The sequence below is a fragment of the Lutra lutra genome, chromosome 9, assembly GCF_902655055.1.
Source record: "Lutra lutra chromosome 9, mLutLut1.2, whole genome shotgun sequence".
NCBI lineage: Eukaryota > Metazoa > Chordata > Mammalia > Carnivora > Mustelidae > Lutra > Lutra lutra.
Window position 1 is genome coordinate 36597062 of NC_062286.1, and position 21665 is coordinate 36618726.

Here is a 21665-nt window from a genome sequence, read left to right on the forward strand (position 1 = left end):
ATCCTCTGTCTTCAGCTCAGGTCATGATCCCAGGGTCCTGGGATCGAGCCCCGAGTCGGGCTCTCTGCTCGGCAGGGAGCCTGCTTTCCCCTCTCTCTCTCTCTGCCTGCCTCTCCACCTACTCGTGATCTGTCAAATAAATAAATAAATAAATCTTAAAAAAAAAAAAAAAGATAGACCATAAGAGGTTCATCATAAAATAAGTCTCCATAAGTTGAAAAGGAATTAAATCCTACAGAGTATTTTGTTCTGACCGTATTAGAATTAAATTAGAAATCAATAACAATGAGATGTCTTGGAAGACTCCAGATATCTGGAAATCAAACAACATACTTCTAAATAACCTATAACCCAAAGAAGAAACCGTAAGAAAAATTTAAAAATTTTTGAGCAGAATTATAATGAAAAAATCATATTAACATTCATGAACTGTAGTTAAAGCAGTATTCAGAAGGAAATTTATAGTTTTATATACTTACATTAGAAAAGAACAAATATCTAAAACCAGTGACCTAATATTCTACCTTTAGAGTATAAAAAAATGAGGACAGAACAGAAATAGTTGACAAAAACAATTGGTTCTCCTAAAAGATCAACTCTAGCTAATCAAGAAAAATAGAGAGAGCACAAGTCACCAGTATCAGAATAACACTGAATCTGCAACAGACGCTAAAAGGATAATAAATAATACTGTAAAAATCTTTATGCCAACAAATTTGACAACTTAGATGAAATGGACGAATTCCTTTAAAGATGCAACTTACCATGACTCACATTTGATAAAACAGAAATCTGAACAACCCTATACTTATTTAGGAAATTGAATTCATTATTGAAGAAAATGTTCCACAAAGAAAACTGTGCCCAAGATAGTTTCATCAATTCTGTCAAACGTTTAAGAGAGAAATAATGCAAATACTTCACAAATTCAGAAAACAAAGGGGACAGGAACTAGTCCCAACTTATTTTATGAGGCCAGCATTGATTCTGATATAAAACGTGACACAGATACTAGAAAAAAAAAACTTTTGAAAAAACAGGTGCAAAACTTTTTAAAAGATTTATTTATTTACTTTTTAGAGAGAGAGAGGGAGCATGTGTGGGTGGGGGAGGAGCAAAGGGAGAGAGAAAGAGAATCTCCAGCAGACTCCCCGCTGAGCATGGAGCCCCAGGTGGGGCTTGAGTCCATGACCCTGAGATCATGAGCTGAACAGAAATCAAAAGTCCAACTCTTAACTGACTGAGCCACCTAGGTACCCCTGGGTGCCAAAACTTTTTAACAAAACATTATTAAGTTGAAACTAGCCACTGCAGAAAGGACAATACTTAAATAAGATTCATACCAGAAATGCTAGGTTGGGTTAATATGAGAAAAATCAACCAATGTAGGGACACCTGGGTGGCTCAGTTGGTTAAGCGTCTGCCTGCTCAGGTCCTGATCCCAGGGTCCTGGGATCTAGTCCCACATTGGGCTCCTTGCTCAGCAGGAAGCATGCTTCTCCCTCTGCCTACTATTCCCCCTGCTTGTGCTCACTTGCTCTCTCTCTGACAAATAAATAAGTAAAATCTTTAAAAAAAAAATCAACAAATGTAATCCACCATATTAACAGAATGATGGAAAAAAATTGTATGACAATTGCAACAGAGACAGAAAAAGTACTCAATACTTATTTATAATTAAAAACTCTTAGAAAATGAAGAATAGAAGAGAATCCTTTAATCTGGTAAAAGGCATTTATGAAAACCTACAGCTAACATTATATTTAACCATGAAATATTGAATGACTTCCCACAATATTAGGAACAAGACAAGGATATCTACTCCCGTTCCCACCTATTCCATTCAACATTGAGCTGGAAGTCTTAACCATTGCAGTATTGCAAGTAAGGGAAATAAAGACATGAAGACTGGAAAAGAATTATAACTAACTCTCCACTTGACATGATTATTCATGAAATCTATAAAACAACTATTAAAACTAATAAATCAATTGAACAAGATTGCAGGATACAGGGTTAATGTTAAAGTATCCATTGTACTTTCATATAGTAGAAGCAAAAATTTGGAAAATGAAATTAGAAAAACAATTCCATTAATAACATCATCAAAAAAGCATAAAAGAGGGGCACCTGTGTGGCCCAGTCAGTTAAATGTCCAGCTCTTAATTTCGGCTCAGGTCATGATCTCAGGGTCACGGATCGAGCTCTGTGCCTGGTTCTGTGCTCACAGCAGATGGAGTCTGCTTGAGATTCTCTCTCTCCCTCTCCTTCTGCCCCTCCCCCTGCTTACATGAACTCTCTCCCTCTCTCTCTAAAATAAATAAGTCTTTTAAAAAATGCATAAAAGACTCAGGAATTAATTTAACAAAAGATGGGCAAGACATTTATATTGAAGACTACAGAACATTATTAGGAGAAATTTTAAAAGACCCAAAGAAATGGAGAGAGATATTTATGTTCACAAATTTTGAAGACTTGATGTTGCCAACATGATTTTCTCTACAGATTGACTTATAGGGTCACAGCAATCCTAATACTACACTCGTGGGAGTCTTTTGTAGAAATTTACATACTGATTCTAATATTTACATAGACATACAAAGAACCTAGAATATCTGAAATATCCTTGAAATAGAAGAACAAATTTGGAGTGCTCAAACTACCTGACTTGAAAACAGTATAAAACCACAGTACAAGATAATATGATAGTGACACAGGGATTGACAAATAGATCATTAGATCTAAACAGAGAGCCTGGAAACAGGCCCACATTTCCACAGTTATTTGATTTTTGACAGAGGTGCCAAAAGTCTTTTGTGGGGAAAGAAAAGTGCTGTATTAACTGGATGTTTGTATGGAAACCAACAAACAAAACCTCAGCTCCTTTCTCACACCATAAACAAAAAGTCATTTGAAATCAATCATGGACCAAAATGTAAAGCCCTAAAGCTTTTCGAGAAAAATCTATGAGAATATCTTCATAACCTAGAGACCGGCACATGTTTGCTAAGCTTCACAGAAAGCAAAAAGAGAAAAAAGAAAATTGATAAATCAGTCTCAAAATTAAAAGCTTCTGTTGATAAAAGATTCCAATAAGAAAATAAATGGGTGGGACGCCTGGGTGGCTCAGTTGGTTAAGCGGCTGCCTTCGGCTCAGGTCATGATCCCAGCGTCCTGGGATCGAGTCCCACATCGGGCTCCTTGCTTGGCTGGGAGCCTGCTTCTCCCTCTGCCTCTGCCTGCCATTCTGTCTGCCTGTGCTCGCTCGCTCTCCTCTCTCTCTGACAAATAAATAAAAAAAAAAAAAGAAAATAAATGGGCAAGAATTTCAGGAAAGAGTATTTGCAAAACCTCTGGAAAAGGACTGATATCTTGATAGATGATGAACTCTCAATTCAACAATGAAAAGACAATGCAATTAAAACAAAGTAGTGTAGGGGGGCCTGGGTGGCTCAGTTGGTTAAGCACCTGCCTTAGGCTCAGGTCATGATCCCAGGGTCCTGGGATGAGCCCTGAATCAAGCTCTCTACTGAGTCGGGAGCCTGCTTCTCCCTCTCCTTCCACGGCTCCCCCTGCTTGTGCTCTCTCTCTCTCTCTCTCAAATAAATAAATAAAATCCTAAAAAAAAGATTTAAAAAAATTAAAACAGACAAAGGAGTTGAATGGGCACATCAAAAAAGAAGATAGCCAAATGGCTAATAGATTCAAAAAAGCACTCAACCATTACTCAGCAGAGAAATGAAAAATAAGATACCCCTACAGATCTACCTCAAATTAAAAAGACTGACTTTACCAAATATTAGTGAGGATGCAGCAACTTCTTACAAAACTATATAAACATCTACCTTGCTGGGTGGCCCAGTAATTCCACTCCCTGTTTTTTTCCCAATAGAAATGGAAATGTACCATCACAAAAATACTCATCCAGAAGCTTTGTTAGTTGGAATGGAAGCACTGGGATATATCAGCTGTTCAAGAACAGCATGGATAAGTGAACGGTGATATCTTCATAAAATGAAATACTACACAGCAATAAAAAGGAACGGCCATTGACGGCACAGGAAGGATGGATTCCCAGAAGCATTACAAGCTGAGCAAGATAATGCATACATGAACAGCTACACCTGTGTTTATAGGAAGATCTAGAACAGACACAACTCATCTATAGTGGAAGAAAATCAGAATTGTGGTCGCTCCTCGGAAAGAAGGGATTATGCATAGAAGATGCATAGAAGAATACTTTCAGGTGACAGCAGCATCTTTTATTTTGATATTTGTCAGAAGTCATAGGTACATTTAAGATGTGTGTGCTTCAGAGTTTGTAAATTTTGTATTAAAAAAAAAAAAACTCAACTTGACCCAGTATTTGGGGACTACAAAAGTATGAGAAAGAGGATATAAAAAATAAACATGGAGGAAATTAAAATTTCAAAGAGGAAAAAAATAAATGACAAAAAAATCAACAGCTGTCAATTTCACCAGGTTAATTTCAAAGTTTATTTTATTAAAGAAATGAAGTCTGAAATGGTAACAGCGGCACCCTCTGGGGATTTTAAGGGGGGAAGGGGAGAGCTTTGATTTTACCACTGGTTTACTGCTCGTTCGCTTTTTACTGGGCACTTACTGGTTTCTAAAAATCATTTATTTTAAATTGAAAATGCTGTGTTTCCCAATGCATATACTTGCACGCTCTCTGCCCTAGTCACCTTCCTGAAAACAGTAAGGCATTTTTAGAGGATCCGGCAGGCATCTGGTTTACTTGCTAAGCGTTTGTGGACTTTGTAGGATGGATAAGACACAGTGAAGTTCACACACACACACACAGCGGTCCCCGCCTTCAGAGAGCTTAACCAGGGTTGGAAAATGATCCATACCAAACTGAAACCATGGAAGGGCATTTAAATAATGGGCTTTAAGAGTGTTTATGCATTGGGGCACCTGGGTGGATCAGTGGGCTAAAGCCTCTGCCTTCGGCTTGGGTCATGATCCTGGGATAGAGCCCTGCATTGGGCTCTCTGCTTAGTGGGGAGCCTGCTTCCTCCTCCCTCTCTCTCTGTCTACTTGTGATCTGTCAAATACATAAATAAAATCTTAAAAAAAAAAAAAAGAGTGTTTATGCATCTATTATGGAGAAGAAAACCAAACAAACCTCATTCTTGCTCTCACTCACTCTCCCCTTTTTGTACTTTTCCCACCCACCGGTCTACCCATCGCCACCAAAGCTTTGCTCCGTGCTGGTCTCATCCCTTGTGATACGGGGAAGTCAGGAGCTGCGTGCGTGGCCGGATGGGCACCTCCTCTTCAGGGGATGTTTGAATGGGCCCAGGACGCTCTCTGGAAACATGGTAGCATCTTTGAGGGAACTTTGGGGCCTGTGTTCACATGCAAGGTTACAGACTACCGCACAGCCTATGGCCTTCCAGACTCTGCCTGCAGCCTGCGTGGAAGGATTTGCCTGGCAGAAATTGCTTTTCTTTGTTCCAAACACACAGCTGTTTTGCTCTGGTATCCAGATTCAAAGGCATGACGCTGCTCTTCTGTCTCCCCAGGGACCCTGATGCAGGGGCTGCATGGTCCTTGGATTCTCAGGCTGCTTTTCACGGAAGCTCCCTGCTCTCCATGGAAGGCGGGGGTGGGAGGGTGCCAGAGACCCCGAGGGGCTCCTTCTGCAGGCCTGACTTCAGCCTCTTCCCCTTCCCTCAACCACAGCAAGAAATTAGATTATTGATTTACAAGTTTTCTAGGCACTGCTTTTGTTGATTCTCTTACTCAGGTGGGTCCTTCCTGCATCTGCCAAGCTGTTGATTTCTTCCCGGTGAATTCCCTATTGCATTCCCTGTGTTATTTGCCCCAGACCCTCACAAAGCCCTTAATGCAAAGCCAGATGGTCTCCGTAGTTTCTGCAAAATAGTTTCCTCGATGGGCCTTCTCTTCTGCGGAGTGTTGTTTTCTCCACGCGCTCACTGCCAAGGCCGACACTTCTTGGGCACCAGCTGTTCTAAGTGCGTTTGGTGCGTGACTGCATTATTTCATGAATCCTCTCCACCAGGTGTGGGCTGGGGTCTGTTAGTATCCGGAGCCTTTGCCCTTGATTCTGTCTTTGCAGCTTTCAAACCCCACTGCATGTTTGACTCGGCCCCCTTCCATGGCCACTTATCCAGGTGTGGGAGGAGCCCCTGCGTTCCTCCCCTGCGGGGGTTAGTATTTCTACCTGGAAGAGCAACAAGCATGACCCCCACTGGCACCCATGGTATTAGGGCATAGAAGGACCATCACTAGTAAATGACTTGAAGGCCTAATGAGAACAACACTCAGGGTACATGTCCTGCTAACTTCATAACCAGAGAATGAGACGTTATGGACCCTTCATTTAGAGGCACCAACAGGAAAGATGGCAGCAGGACTCAGAAAGAAGAAATGGACCGCGGAAGTTCCCTTTGCCAGTAGCTTTTATACAGAAATTTCTATCATACCAGTGAACAAATGAACAAAAACTGACCCTAAGACCTCAATTCTAGGAGACTATGAGGAGTCCAGCACAAAATTAGACATCTAATTCTCATGAGTACAGCAGGGAGCTTGTACTAGAACTTGCTGTTCTAACTTGTAAGCTGTGGGGTCTGTGGGCTTCTGTGCAGAGCCACAGGTGACCACACACCCCCCAGGCTCGGCAGAGTCCCGGGAGGGGGTTTCCAGATGTGGTCCTTGGCTGTGTCTTTGTTTATGGTGGCCCAAGGCAGGTCAGACTATCTCTTCGCTTATCTAACTCAACTAAGCAGTTCCCTCAATCATCAAGTGTTCAGAAGAGTGAACGAAAGCTCACCCGAGAGCACTTCTTCGCTGGGAATCATATAACCACAAACTCTTCTAGAAACAAAATCCCAGACAAACGTTAGGGGGTCTTGGCCTTGACCTAGTTTCCCTGAGCTCAGATGAGACTAAATTTAATTGCAGCACCTTGATCTGAATTGGGCTTGATAAAGACTGCTTACTGATGATGATGATGATGATGATATAATATAATTATCATCGTGATAATATTTATTAATCTGTAGGATATATTCATCTGCAGTGAGGTGTTCCAGAATGTATAATATAAAGGGGCATGTAGATTACACTCAAGAAAACAAGCTTAAGAGAAAAGCAAAATTCCAAGCAGGGTGCAGAGAATAAAAAGGGGGAAAGATATGCATAGAACTACATGTCAAACAACAGAAAACCACTTTTTTTTTTAATTTTATTTATTTATTTGACAGAGAGAGAGAGAGATCATAAGTTGACAGGGAGGCAGGCAGAGGGAGAGGGGGAAGCAGGCTCCCTGTCTAGCAGAGAAAACCATATGGGGCTTGATCCCAGGACCCTGAGATCATGACCTGAGCCGAAGGCAGAGGCTTAACCCACTGAGCCACCCAGGTGCCCCAGAAAACCACTTCCTTGACGTACATGGGAACCAAGGGCTGCAGGGGTGATGGGCAACTGCTCTCAGAGGAAGAAGGAAGAATTTTCACTCTTGACTTGCGTCTTTTGAATTGTGAACCACTGGACGGCATTATCTTTTTTTTTAGAAGATAGAGATCCAAGTCACATACTATAGGATTCACCCCTTTAAAGTATACAATTCAGTAGATTATACGTTCGCAAAGTTGCGCAGCCATCATCACTACCTAAATCTGGAACGTGTGCATAATTCACATCAAATTCAATACCCATTGGTGGCCACTTGCCATTGCGTCTCCTCTAGCCCCTGACAACCAGGAATCTCCTTTCTGTCTCTGTGGATCTGCCTATCTAGATATTTCATATGAATGAGATCTTTTGAGACTGGTTTCTTTCACTTAGCATAATGTTTTCATCACATGCCACCCCTGTTTTAGTATACAGTTGCACTTCAACCCTGAGTAATATGTTTCTTTATCGGTTAGTTGTTGGACATCTGGGTTGATTTGACCTTTTGGCTATTACAAATTCTGCTACTATGAGCATTCATGTACAGGTTTTTGTGTGAATATCTTTTCAATTCTTTTAGATCTATATGTAGGAATGAAATCACTGGGTCACATAGTAACAATATGTTTATAATTTTGAGGACCTGCCAAACTCTTTTGCAAAGAGGCTATACTCATTTTACATTTTCTACCGATGTACTGAGGAATACACATTCTCCACAGCCCTTGTGTTTCTCTCTCTTTTAATTGTCTTAGTGGATATGATGTGACATTTCCTTATGGTTTTGACTTACATTTATCTTCTGACTAATGATGTTACAAATTTTTTTTGGGGGGGGGGTGTTCCTGGGTGGCTCAGTCGTTGAGCATCTGCTTTTGGCTTAGGTCATGGTCCCAGGGTCCTGGGATTGAGCCCCGAGTCAGGCTCCCTGCTCTGCGGGGAACCTGCTTCTCCCTCTCCCACTCCCCCGCTTATATTCCCTCTCTCTCTGTCAAATAAATAAATCTTAAAAAAAAAAAATCTTTTCATTTTTTATTTTATTTTATTTATTTATTTGCCAGGGAAAGGGGTCACAAGTAGGCAAAGAGGCAGGCAGAGAAGGGGGGGGGAAGCAGGCTCCCTGCTGAGCAGAGAGCCCGACGTGGGGCTTGATCCCAGGACCCTGAGATCAGGACCTGAGCCAAAGGCAGAGTCTTAACCCACTGAACCACCCAGGCGCCCTCATTTGTTTTTTATATATCTTCTTGGGAGAAATGTCTATTCAGACCCCTCCTCCATTTTTTTATTGGGATATATACATATATATAAAAGATTTTATTTATTTCACAGAGGGAGACACCGTGAGAGAGGGAACACAAGCAGGGGGAAGTGGGAGAGGGAGAAGCAGGCCTCTCACGGAGCAAGGAGCCCAATGCAAGACTCAATTCCAGAACCCCGGGATGGTGACCTGAGCCAAAGGCAGACCCTCAAGGACTGAGCCACCCAGGCACCTGGGATATTTATCTTTTTATTGTTGAGTCATAATAATTCTTTATGTAATCTGGATGCTAGACTCATCATATATCCAAATGATTTGGAAATGATTTTTGCAAATATTTCTCCCATTCTGAGTTTTCACTCTCTTGATTGTGTCCTTTGAAACACTAAAGATTTTAGTTTTTATGAAGTTAAATTTATCTATTTTTTTTTCTTTAGTTGCTTGTTCTTTTGGTGTAATATCTAAGAAATCATTGCCTACTTAAATAAAGATCACAAAGACTTACACCTATATTTGCTCTTAAAAGATTTATAGTTTTAGCCCTTACATTAGATCTCCGATCTCTTTGGAGTTAATTTTTGTATATGGTCTGAGGACAAGGTTTAACTTCATTCTTCAGCACGTAGATATCCGGTTGTTCCAGCACCATTTGTTAAAAAGACTATTCTTTTCCCATTTGTTTTGGAGCTCTTCCGGAATATCAACTGACCATGAATACATGTGTTTATTTCTAAACCATAATTTCTATTTGATTGGTTGATACATCTATCCTTATACTAGTATCATATAGTCTTGATTATGATGGCAGTTTTGTAGTAGGTTTTCAAATCAGCAAGTACAAATCCTTTAACTTTATTCTCTTAAAGATCATCTTGGCTAGGGGCACCTGGGTGACCTAGTTGGTTAAGCATCTGCCTTCAGCTCAAGTCATCACCCTCAGTCCTGGGATCGAGCCCCACATTGGGCTCCCTGCTTAGTGGGGAGCCTGCCTTTCCCTCTCCCTCTGCCTGCCACTCCCCCTGCTTGTGTTCTCTCTCTCTCTCTCTTTCTTTGTCAAGTAAATAAATAAAATATATATATTTTTTTGTAAAGATCATCTTGGCTATTCTGAGTTCCTTACATTTTCATATGAATTTTAGTTTTAGTTTGTCAGTTTCTCCAAAAAGTCGGCTGAATTTTTGTAGGGATTGCATTTAACCTGTAGATGTGTTTTATCAGTTTAGAGAATGCCTGTCTGTTCCTAGTTTGTTGAGTGTTTGTCATGAAAGGGAGTTAGGCACCATCCAATGTTTTGTCTTTTTTTTTTTTTTAAGATTTTATTCTTAATAAAATCTTAAAGAGATTAAAGAGAGAGAGAGAGAGAGAACACATGAGGGGAGGGGGCAGAAGGAGAGGGAGATGCAGACTCCCCACCAAGCAGGGAGCCCGACATGGGAATTGGTCCCAGGACCCTGAAATCATTACCTGAGCCAAAGGGAGATGCTCAGCTGCCTGAGCTATCCAGGTGCCCTCATCAAATGTTTTTCTGTGTTAGAGAAGATCGTGTAGATTCTGTCCTTTATTATATTAATGTAGTGTATTATAGTGATTGATTTATGTATACTTATCCAAACTTGCATTCCTGGGATAAATCCTACTTGGTCCTCTTGGGATAAATGCTTCTTATTTATTGTTGGATTCAGTTGGCTAGTATTTTATTGAGGTCTTTTGCCTCTGTATTCATAGAGATATTGGTGTATAGTTTTTTACAGATGTCTTGTCTGATTTTGGCATCAGGGTAATATTGGTGTGATAGAATGATTTGGGAAGTGTTCTTACATCTTTCATTTTTCAGAGTTGTTTGTTAAAGATTTGCATCATTTCTTCTTTAAATATACAGTAGAATTCAGCAGTGAAGCCATCTGGTCTTGAGGTTTTTCTTGTGGGAAACTTTTTGATTTCTAATTCAATCTCTCTCCTTGAGATATATGATATAGGCTGATACAAACCAAACTATAGTTTATGTCTTCCTAGGAATTAGTCCATGGCATCTGTGTTATCCAATATGTTGATGTTGATTTACTCACAGTATTTCTTACACTTGATTTTGTTTCCTTAAGGTTGGTAGTAATGCTCCCTCTTTTATTCCTGACCTTAGTAATTTGAGTTCTCTATTCTTTTCCTAGTCAATACAAATAAAGTTTTGTCAGTTTTCATGATCTTTTCAAATAACTAACTTTTGGTTTTGTGATTTTATTGATTTCTTATTCTTTATTTCATTTATTTCTGCTCCAATTTTTATTGTTTCCTTCCTTCTCCTTGCTTTGGGTTTTGTTGTTGTTGTTGTTGTTGTTGTTTTTAGCTTCTTATGGCAGAAGATTAGATTATTGATTTACAAGTTTTCTAGGCACTGCTTTTGTTGCATCCCATAAATTTTGGTATGCTTTCGCTTTCATTTATCTCAAAATATTTTGCATTTCTCTTCATTTCCTTTTTTTTTGACATGTTGGTTTTTTTTTTCTAGTGTCTTGTTTAATTTCCCCATTTTGTGAAGTTTCCAATTTTCCTTCTGTTATTGCTTTCATGTTTCATTCCACTGTGGTCAGTGAAGATACATCGGTGATTTCAGTCCTTTTAAATGTGCTAAGACATGTTTTATGGTCTCACATACAATCCAACCTGGAGAATGTTTCCTGTGTACTAGAGAAGAATACATATTCAGCTGTTGCTGAGTGGAGTTTTCTATTGATGTCCGTTAGATCTAGTTGGTTTATAGTGTTGTTCAAGTCTCCTGTTTCCTTGCTGGTCAACTGCATGGTTGTTCTATCCATTATTAAAAGTGTGGTTATTGAAGATTCCAACTTTAATTGATGAATTGTCTATTTTTCCATTTCTGCCAGTTTTTGCTTTTGGGGTTATGTTGTTAGGTGCATATATGTTTATATAGTTATAGCTTCTTGATAGATTGATCTTTTTATTACTATAAACTGTCCTTTTTTGTCTCTATTAATAATTCTTATCCTAATGTCTGTTTTATCTCATATCCCATTGCCCATTCAGCTCTCTTTTGATTACTGTTTGCATGATATATCTTTTTTCCACTTTTTACTTTCAACCTGTTTATGTCTTTCAGCTTAAGTGTGTCTCTTGTACATAGCACACAGTTGGATCATGTTATTTTTTAAATCCATTCTGCCGTTCTCCATCAATTAAAATGTTTGATCAAGGTACACTGAATATAATTAGTGATAGGATAGGGTTTACAACTACTATTTTGCTATTTGTTCTCTGTATGTCTGATGTCTGTTTTGCTCCTCTATTCCTCCATTATTATCTTTTTTAATGCATCCTTAGAGTTCATGGGTGAATTTTTGGATGTGTAGTATAATGTTTTTGACAAGATTTAAGAAGTTTACAACATTAGGCACCTGGGTGGTTCAGTCAGTTGGTTTAGGCTTAGGTCATGATCTCAGGGTTGTGGGATTGAGCCCCACATCAGGCTCTGTGCTTAGTATGGAGTCTGCTGAAGTTTCTCTCTCCCTCTACCTCTGCCACGACCCCTCACCCTGACTTGCATGCTCTCTCTCTCTCAAATAAATAAATAAATAAATCTTTAAAATAAGTTTTCAACATTATTTCTTCAGCTGTTTTTTCTGCCCCTTTCTTTTTCTGATCTTTCTGGGACTCCTCATTGTCTGTATTTTGGTATGTTTAATGGTGTTCCACAGGTCTCTGAGGCTCTGTTTATTTTTCCTCATTCTTTTTTCTTTCTGTTTTTTAGTCTAGATAATTTCAATGACCTCTCTTCAAATTTGCTGATTCTTTTATCCACCTGTTCAGATACGCTGTTGAGCCCTTTTAGTAAATTTTTAATTCCACTTACTGTTGTTTTCAGCTCCAGAATTTTAATTTTTTTTCTATTTCTACCTCTTTATTGATACTCTCTGTTAAGTGAGACATCATTCTTATATGTCCCTTTAGTTCTTTAGACATGGCTCCCTTTAGCTCTTTGAACAAAATATAAGATTTTATCTGGGCTTCCTCAGGGATAGTTTCCATTGATTTCCATTGGTTACTTTTGTTTTCCTTCGTACAGATCATATTTTTAACTTCTTTGTACGTCACGTAATTTTTTTTTTTTTTTTTTTTTTTTTTTTGCTGTTGAACAGCAGACATTTTAAGTAACACAAGATAGCCATTCTGGAAATCAGAATTCTCTGTTCCACTCCCCAGGGTTTGTTGCTGTTGCTGTTTGTTCAGTGACTTTTCTGATGTAATCCTGTAATCCTACACAGTCTTCGTCCCGTGTAGGTACTGAAGTCTCTGCTTGGTTAGCTTAATGGTCAGCTAATGATTAGACAGAGATTTCCTTAAAGGTCTAGGACCAGTAAGTCTCCCAGTCTTTGCCGAAGTACTCTGTAAGCATGTCAGGGTATACCTTCCACACTCAGCCAAGCAGTTGACAACTCTAGTTTGGCCTGTGCTTGTGCAGAATACCAAGGTTGCCAGAGGTGAGAGGTTAGCCCCTTCTTGATTTTTGCCTGAGTATATACACAGCCCTATATGCAGAATCTTACTCATCTTCATGGCCTCTTGAGATTCCCCCCAAAATAGGTCAAAGCTTTTCAAAGTCCCTAGGCATATCTCATTTCCCAGTTTTTACTTAAAATTTTTGGGTTAACTTACCGTTTGCCCCAACTAGTGTCCACAGCCTCCAGCATTTGTGAAGTTAAACAATTGCCTCTAAATTTTTTTAACAAATGCACTAGAGGAAATGGCTTTTCACACTGAGCAAACTTCAGGTCAGATCAAATAATAGATTTTCAAGTGGAGTCTTCCAGAGAACCACCAGATTGGTTTTTTTCCATGATTGGAAGCTGTTGGTTTTCAGTGCTACCATGTAGTTAAAGAGAGGGTGGTAGGTGTGGGGAGAGTTAGAATGCCACTGAGCTCACTGTTCTTAGTGAGATTCAACTGTTTTGCTTGAATAAACATTCTTGGGTGGCTGCAAGCCTTTGATTAATTTCCAGAGTTCTAAAAAAGATGATTCAAAGTTGGTTTTTGTTTTGTTTTGTTTTTAATCAGTTTTAGGGCACCTGGGTGGCTCAGTGGGTTAAACCTCTGCCTTCGGCTCAGGTCATGATCTCAGGGTCCTGGAATCAAGCCCCACATCGGGGTCTCTGCTCAGCAGGGAGCCTGCTTCCCACCCCCCCCACCCCCGCCTGCCTCTCTGCCTACTTGTGACCTCTCTCTCTCTCTCTGTCAAATAAATAAATAAAATATTTTTTTAAAAATCAGTTTTATTATTACTTTATAAGAGAATAGAATTTTCAAAGGTCCTTACTGCATGCTTTTTGCTGAAAGTCACCAGATTGCATTATCTCTTCTAATACTGTATAAATGAAATTTAAATTTCAAATTAAAAAGGCCTTAAAATGATGCCTGGTCCATATGAACAGACTCTGTGGGTTTGAGAGTCAAGTGACCCATATGCCTTTTCTGAACATCTTTGGCTGCTCTCATGACCTCCAGTGCCTCTTACACCAGCATGCCTGTGTCCCCACGCATCAGTCTGGACGCTCGCCAAGTAGCACCAAGCCTGGGATGATGCCTCCACTCAGCTGTAAGTTATCAAACCCTCACAGAGAGTAAAATCCTCTGAGAATTTACTGTAGAAGAGTTCACCACACATTCACACACAAGACAGTCAAGAAAATTTCACAAACAGACCCTTTCATGAGAGGGGCACTGTCCTAATTGTTAGCAGGCTTGGAATTTTCCATGCACTGTGGCCTGCAATGTTGATGCTGCAGGGTTATGGGGCTGTGGGATAATGATGCTCATTCTTTGGGAGCTGGGTACTGAGGAGGCCTTCAGGGTTCACTTTCTAATTCCTAGTCCACATCTTTCAATTATTTCACTACTTTGATGCACATGCATTATATCAATCCAGAAAACACTGTACAAGGGCAGCTTTGAGGCCAACTCAAGCCCTCCTTGTTAAGGATGCCCTCTCAACCCTGGCCAAGTATTCCTTCTTTGAGAAAATTCAGCCTGCCAAAAGACCTGCATTGATTATTATTAATTTTTTTCAGATCAGTGTTAATCGATTCATGTGGACTGTATCACCTATACATATTTTTATGGAACTGAAGAAAACCTACTGAGGTTTCCATCCAGGATAATCAGGTATTGGGGCACCTGGCTGGCTGGCTCAGTTAGTAGAACACCCAACTCTTGATCTCAGGGTTCTGAGTTCAAGCCCCACATTGGGCGTAAAGCTTCCTTAAAAAATAAATAAATAAAAAAAAAATAAAAAAGATAACCAGGTCTCTCACAAGCTTTGAAGAAAGAATTATGGCAGTAAGCTGTACCACATTCTTTGGGTTAAGTCACATTTTTCTAGGAGGTGTTATTTTCAGTGGAGTATTTCAAACGTACATGAAAATGAACCTAGCCGCAAGATCTGTCCGCTGGTGGCCCCTCTTTCATGTCACCCTCGTATCAAAGTCATCACCCGCTTCACAACCTATGCCTATATTATCTAGAAGCCAATTTCAGTCTTTAGATAATTTTATTTGTAAAACATTTGGTGCGTATCTCTAGAAGATAAGTGTTCTTTCTTTTGTGACAGCTTTATCAAGGTGTAATTGCCACATAATAAACTGTACATAATTAAAGCGTATATTTGAGAACTTTTGACATATTTACACATCTCGGAGACTATCATCATAATTAAGATAATGAACATATACATCACCCCCAAAAGTTTCCTTCTGCCACTTTGTAGTTCCTCTTTCCAGCTTTTCTTTTTTTTTTTTTTTAAAGATTTTATTTTATTTATTTGACAGAGAGAGATCACAAGCAGGCAGAGAGGCAGGCAGAGAGAGAGGAGGAAGCAGGCTCCCTGCTGAGCAGAGAGCCCGACGCGGGGCTCGATCCCAGGACCCTGAGATCATGACCTGAGCCGAAGGCAGCGGCTTAACCCACTGAGCCACCCAGGCGCCCCTCTTTCCAGCTTTTCAATACTCTGCCCCCAACAGGCAACCACCAATCTGCTATCTGTTACTATGAAGTATTTGCATTTTTGAGAATTTTATGTAACTTGAATTATAGTGTGTATGTACTTTGCCTGCCTTCTCTTATCCAGCATAAATATTCTGAGATCCCATCATGTTTCTAGGTGTAACAAGAGTTTCTTCCTTTTTATTGTTGAGTATCTTTCCATTGTATTTCTGGGTCACAATTTGTTAATCGTTCCTCTCCACGGGGTTCATTTGGGTGGTTTCTTGTTTCTGACAATTTCAAATAAAACTATTATGAACATTTGAGTACCAAGTCTCCGGGTGAATATACGCTTTCATTTTTTTGTGGAGTGTAGATGACTGGAGTGGAATGGCTGAGTCATATGGTAGATATATTTTTAACTGTTTAAAAAAACTGACAAAATGCTCTTCAAAGTGGTCATACTAGTTTTCATTCTCACCAGCCGTGAATGAGTGTTCTGGTCGTTTCACACCCTTGCAAACACTTGGTAGGGTCAGTCTTTTTCATTTTATCCACTCTGGTGGGTGTTCAGTGGTATCTCCTTGTGGTGGTAATTCGCATTTCCCTAATGACTCCCTAATGACTAATGACTTCAAGTGTTATTGGCTATTCCCGAACATTCTTTGGTGAATTATCTCTCCGTTTAAAAAAATATGTTGTCTTCTTATAAATAACTTCTCTTTCATATTGTAGATACAAATCCTTTGTCATTTAGATGTTTTGCAGATATTTTCTCTCAGTCCACGCCTTTCCTTTTCATTCTTATGTCTTTTGAAAAGCAGAAGTTTGGGGTGCCTGGGTGGCTCAGTGGGTTAAGCCTCTGCCTTCGGCTCAGATCATGATCTCATGATCTCGTGATCTCAGGGTCCTGGGTTCAAGCCCTGCATCGGGCTCTCTGCTCAGCAGGGAGCCTGCTTCCCCCTCTTTCTGCCTACTTGTGATCTCTCTGTCAAATGAATGGATAGGATCCTTAAAAAAAAAGAAAGAAAAAGAAAAGCAGAAGTTTATTTTTTATTTTGATGAGATCCAGTTAATAAATTATTTCTTTTGTGATGTTTGCTTTATTGGTTGAAGGTAACAAATTGGTGCCAAAACCAAGGTCACTAAGTTTTTCTGTATTTTCTGCTAAGAGTTTTATGGCCTTAGCTCTTACATTGATGTCTATGATCTAGTTTTGAGTGAAATTTTTTATCTGATGTGAAGTGAGGATTGAGTTTCTTTCTTTGAAGAAATCTTACGTTAAAGAAATCTGCCTACCCCGATCCTGAATTCCTCTGACCACTGAAGCTTTCTCACATTGACCCGCAGAGTAACTAGCATCTTGAGGAACACGGTCCAGGAGAAGCTGCTTTAGAAAACACAAAAGTTTGGCAAGAGGATCTTTGCTTTTGTGAAAATACCTTTGGCACAGTCCGGGTCCATCATTTTATATTTCATTTACATTCCACGTTTCTATGTTTCGTGTTTCTCGCGGCCTTATAAACATTTCGGGGAAGGAGAGTGTGATTTTTGCCCTTTTGAATCCCTGCCCCCTGCCATCCATAGCACAGCAGTCACAGTAAACACGCCATAGATATCCAAGTGGGACTAATGAGTTAATTCAGATACTGCGACCAAAAAAAAAGGTAAAAAAAACACGTGGGAAGGTGACGTATGTGCCAGGCCCGGTCCCGGTGCTGGGGATACAAAAAGAAGGAAGATGTGACGCTGCCTGGAGCTTTCCACCCAGTGGTGACGGTCTAGCTGAGAGCCACACAGCGGAGGGACCTCTGCCTGAGACATTGAGTTCGAAAGTCATCCCCAGGGCCCGTTTTTCTTGTAGCTAAAACTTCTCCTGAGAAACTTCTCCTGAAAACCTGAGTGGAGGCACCACGGTTGAGACAGACTTTCTTGCCGCCGGGAAGCCCTCACCTGCGGTCTTTTCTCCAAGGCTAGGAAAGATGCCTTCTCTACACTGGCCCATGCAGGGTCTCCTTAAAGACCCATCGGCTGTTGAAGCAAGTGGCAAGCATGAAGGACCAGGCACGGAGAGATCGAGACTCGCCCTCCAGATCCATCTTGGGGTATAACTGGAATGGCGCACAGAATTTCTGGGACCGTCCAGACGACTTTTTCTTTATTTTAAAAAGTGTGTTGAATTGGCTTAAGTGACGGTAGGAGCCTGTAAGGTGACTCCCTGCGCCACGAGCTGGGCCTAAACGGCAAACACTGGCCTTTGAAGGAAGAAAAAGGCCCTGCAGACCAAAAGGAGGACAACGGCGAGGGGGAGGCGGCCCGGGCTGCGCACACCAGGGACCAACGAGTGAACCATCCTTGGGTCCCCTGAGACAGCTCTATGAAAAAGGGGGACAGGTACCCAAGGAAAACCACCACCAGAGGAATTTTAATGGGAGCGGGGCAGGGGAGGGGGGGTGTGTACCCTGCTGAGGGTAATTAGGCAGAAGTAGCCTCCTCTGATTCAGAAGCAGCAGGAAGTGCCCTCCCTCAGCCGGCTGGAGGGTAAGGTTACCCCCCTGTGCCTCGGGTACCTGGGAAACCGGTCTTACCGGCTTCTGTGGGGTCAAAGGGCAGCCATCCCAGCAGGCTGCCTGGCTCTCTGGAGGCTCTGGCCCACCTCCCCCCACTCCCCGCCTCCCCCCACAGGACCCGGGGCGGAAGTTGCAGCCGACCGGGCTCCTGGGTCACTCCCCAGGGTGCATTTTCATTCCCCACCAGGAGCGTGAGCGCAGAAGAAATACAAACGTGGCCCAGCCGAGCGAGCGCTCGTCCCAGGGCCGGAGCTGCAGCATCTGGGCTCTCGTGGGCTCGGACGCTGGAAGCTACTGAATTTACATGTAACAAAGACCCAAGTGCAGACAGAGTTTCAAAGCCCAGAGTCTGGGCCGGAGCTAGGAGGCCTTCCCCCATCAGATGGCTTTGTTTTGCTTTTCCGCTGCATATGGGCCTTAGAATTTGCCAAGAAAGGTTACAGAGGCTGAGATTGTTTAGCTTGGAGATGAGAAAGCGCAAGCATGACTTAACTACTGTGTTCAGATATGCAGAGGCATTTATTACAAGGAGGGAACGGCTGTTTTTCTGACACCGCGTGGAGAGAGCTCGGTTGGAACCCCAAGGCAGGCCCGCCCGCTGGGTCCTCCCTGGGACTGCCCTGCAGAGAGGAGGTGCTCCTTGCCGTAAAACCCCAGGAGCCCACTCCCCCCCACCCTGGGACTGCCCTGCGGAGAGGAGGTGCTCTTTGCGGTAAAACCCCAGGATCCACCCCCCACCCCTTGAAGGTTAGGCCTTAGTGATGTTTGAGGAAGGCAGTCCCAGTATCTGTTTTAGGTAAGGCCAATGGGTCGTGCATGGTCCTGGCTAGCAGCCAGGACCCCGAGTCTAGGGCAAAAAAAGAACTGGCCACCCCCAGATATGTTTCTATGGCACAGGATTATTTCGAGCTGGTTTTTTTAAAAAACAAAAACTCCAGCAGACTCAGGAGAAGCTCTGAAAACCAAATAGAAGTTAGCCTTTTTGTAAAGGCATTTACATCTGTAAGGGAAATCTCCATTTGTAAGAGTGCCTCTCTGTCCCGGAAGAGGGGGTTGACTCAATTTCTAAAGACCCTTCTGGATGGAGAAGGATGTACTCCACCTGCATGACAATCATGCCCTCCGAGGCTGCGCTTGCCTAAAAACCCCCCACCGCCCGCTCTCCCACCCCGCAACATCCTCTTTTGTCTTTTAGCTAGAAATGCTGTCTAAGTTGATTCGCTTGGGCCATGTCGGGGAGTAACTCAGTCTTCTGGAATATCTCCCAGGTGTACGGGAGGTATACAGGTTATTTTCTTCTGTTAATCTTTTATGACAGAGGGTCTCAGTCAACAACCTAGGAGAGAAGGAAAATTACTTCTCCTCTCCCAACCGTGGGACCCTCAGCCTCACTGCCCGTCTGCCTCTGCCTCTGACCAAGGGCAGTTCCCGATCCCCACCTTTGCCTGGCAGACCAGAGGAGGGAGGCCTTGTTCGTGGCTGAGGGGCTGGCCGGGCAGTTCCTGGGCGGAGGCTGGCGCTGAGCTAAAAGACTCTGAATGGTAGAGGTGGGGGGCATGGAAGTGTGCGGTTGAGGGGGAGAATGGGGAATTGAAGAGGAACCCCGAGTGGCCCGGGAAGCTGGTGCGGACAGAAGGGTCACAGACTTCTGGTCAGTGAAGACGTCTGGTGGGCAATGAGAAAGGACCTCAAATGATGGAAATGCTTCCTAGGGCTTGCTAGCAATGCAATGGATGCGGTCTACTGCCCCCCACCTTTGAGTTCCTCTCCCACACAAGGCTAATGACAGTACCAGTTGTTATGCTTTAGTCCAAAGTAGTTCCAGATCCTTCCCTGAGAGTGAGTTTTGGCATGGATGGAAGGGGAAGAGTTTTGTAGAGAGGGAGTCTCTCCCCTTGGCTGCCGCCATCATTGTGGCCACCTGTAGAGGCTGAGTGTCAGCGGACTGACCCCAGGAGGCTGCCGTGCCCCCCACAGGACAGCCCAGAGTCTCAGTTTGGTCAGAGGGCAGCCCCCGCTCTCCAGCAGACAAATGAGGAGCAAAGATTCTGTCCGCTGGGTTAGGAGCTGCCCTGCAGTCAGGCCCGAGTGCCTGGCAGGTGGTAGCGAAGACAAGTATGGGGATGAAAAGTGAGTTCCAGATCTCTGTGATGTGGGCAGAGGGGCTGCCGGCGGGGGGAGGGGGGGACCAGTGAAGGAGCAGGTGGACCACTTGGGGGGCCAGGCTGAGGGGCTGTGGTTCAGTTCTAAGCAGAGTCTACCCCTCCTCCAAGATGCAACTCAAGTGCCCTCCTCCCCCACCCCTGCCCACACCCCTCTGGTTGGCTCTTCTGCAGGGGGGGTTGAACACTGGGGCAGATGGCTGTTTACATTGGGTCTGCCTTCTCAAATGGAGATCCCTTGAGACTGGTCATGTCTGGGCTCTCTCTGGGACTCATGTTGTGACTGGGCTCCAAACCCACGATCTCAGCTCTGATTGGTTCTCAGATTCTCATCCCACATGTTCAACTGCCTGTTGAGTATCCCCAGAGAAACTGTCTTCTCTTTCAAATTTGTTCCTGTCCCGAGGTTTCTGCTTGGAAATCTCCCATGCCCTGGATCAAGTCTTCCCCGTCCTCTCTCTTACTGCCCCTGGCACACCCTGGTGTCTCCCTCCATGGTCCCTCTCCCCTGTCTCGACTGGTCCACCCCCGCCAGAGCAGTTTTCTGTCCTCCCCTCGCGCTGTGGGAACGCGTCACTTCTCCCACCAGAAACTTGTCTCCCGTAGCCCCGCTCTGGAACTCAGTTCAAGTGTGGCTCTGACGGTGTCATTGTCCTGTTTAGAAACAGCCGTAGCTCCCATTGCCTGCCAACCAGAGATCCGGCCTCTGTGTTGGGCAGCTCGGGCCCCACCTGAGTTCCTGGAGAGGATCCCCTGCTGCAGCCTCCCGCAAATGTTTGGAGTGGCCTCTGAGGAACCCCCACAGTTATGTTTCATTTCTTCCCTCTGTTTCCCCACCCGGTAAGTCCCCACGGTCCCCACAGAGACCCTTGCGGGCTTCTCATGAGCCAGACCTTCCCACCTTGTGTTCATGGGCACATGACACCTGGTGCATGACGTCTTCCCTGATCTTCCCACGGGGAAGGAACCCTGATCCTCGACTTCCACAGCACCTCTGCTGAGTCTGTCCCTGTGCTCAAGGTTATGGTACCCCACCCCATAAGGAAGGACTTGTATTGTGGGCAGCCTCCTGCCATGGCTCCTTCAGGGATTGCCTCCGACATAGAGAGCCAAGGTCAGACCCCTTCCACAGGGGATAAACGCAAGCCCATTTGAGCCCAATTTAGGACAACTCTGAAGGGTCATTTTAGCTTGAGGGTTCCCTTTGGCCTCAGCTGAGTTTCTTAGCCCCAAACCACTGTGCTA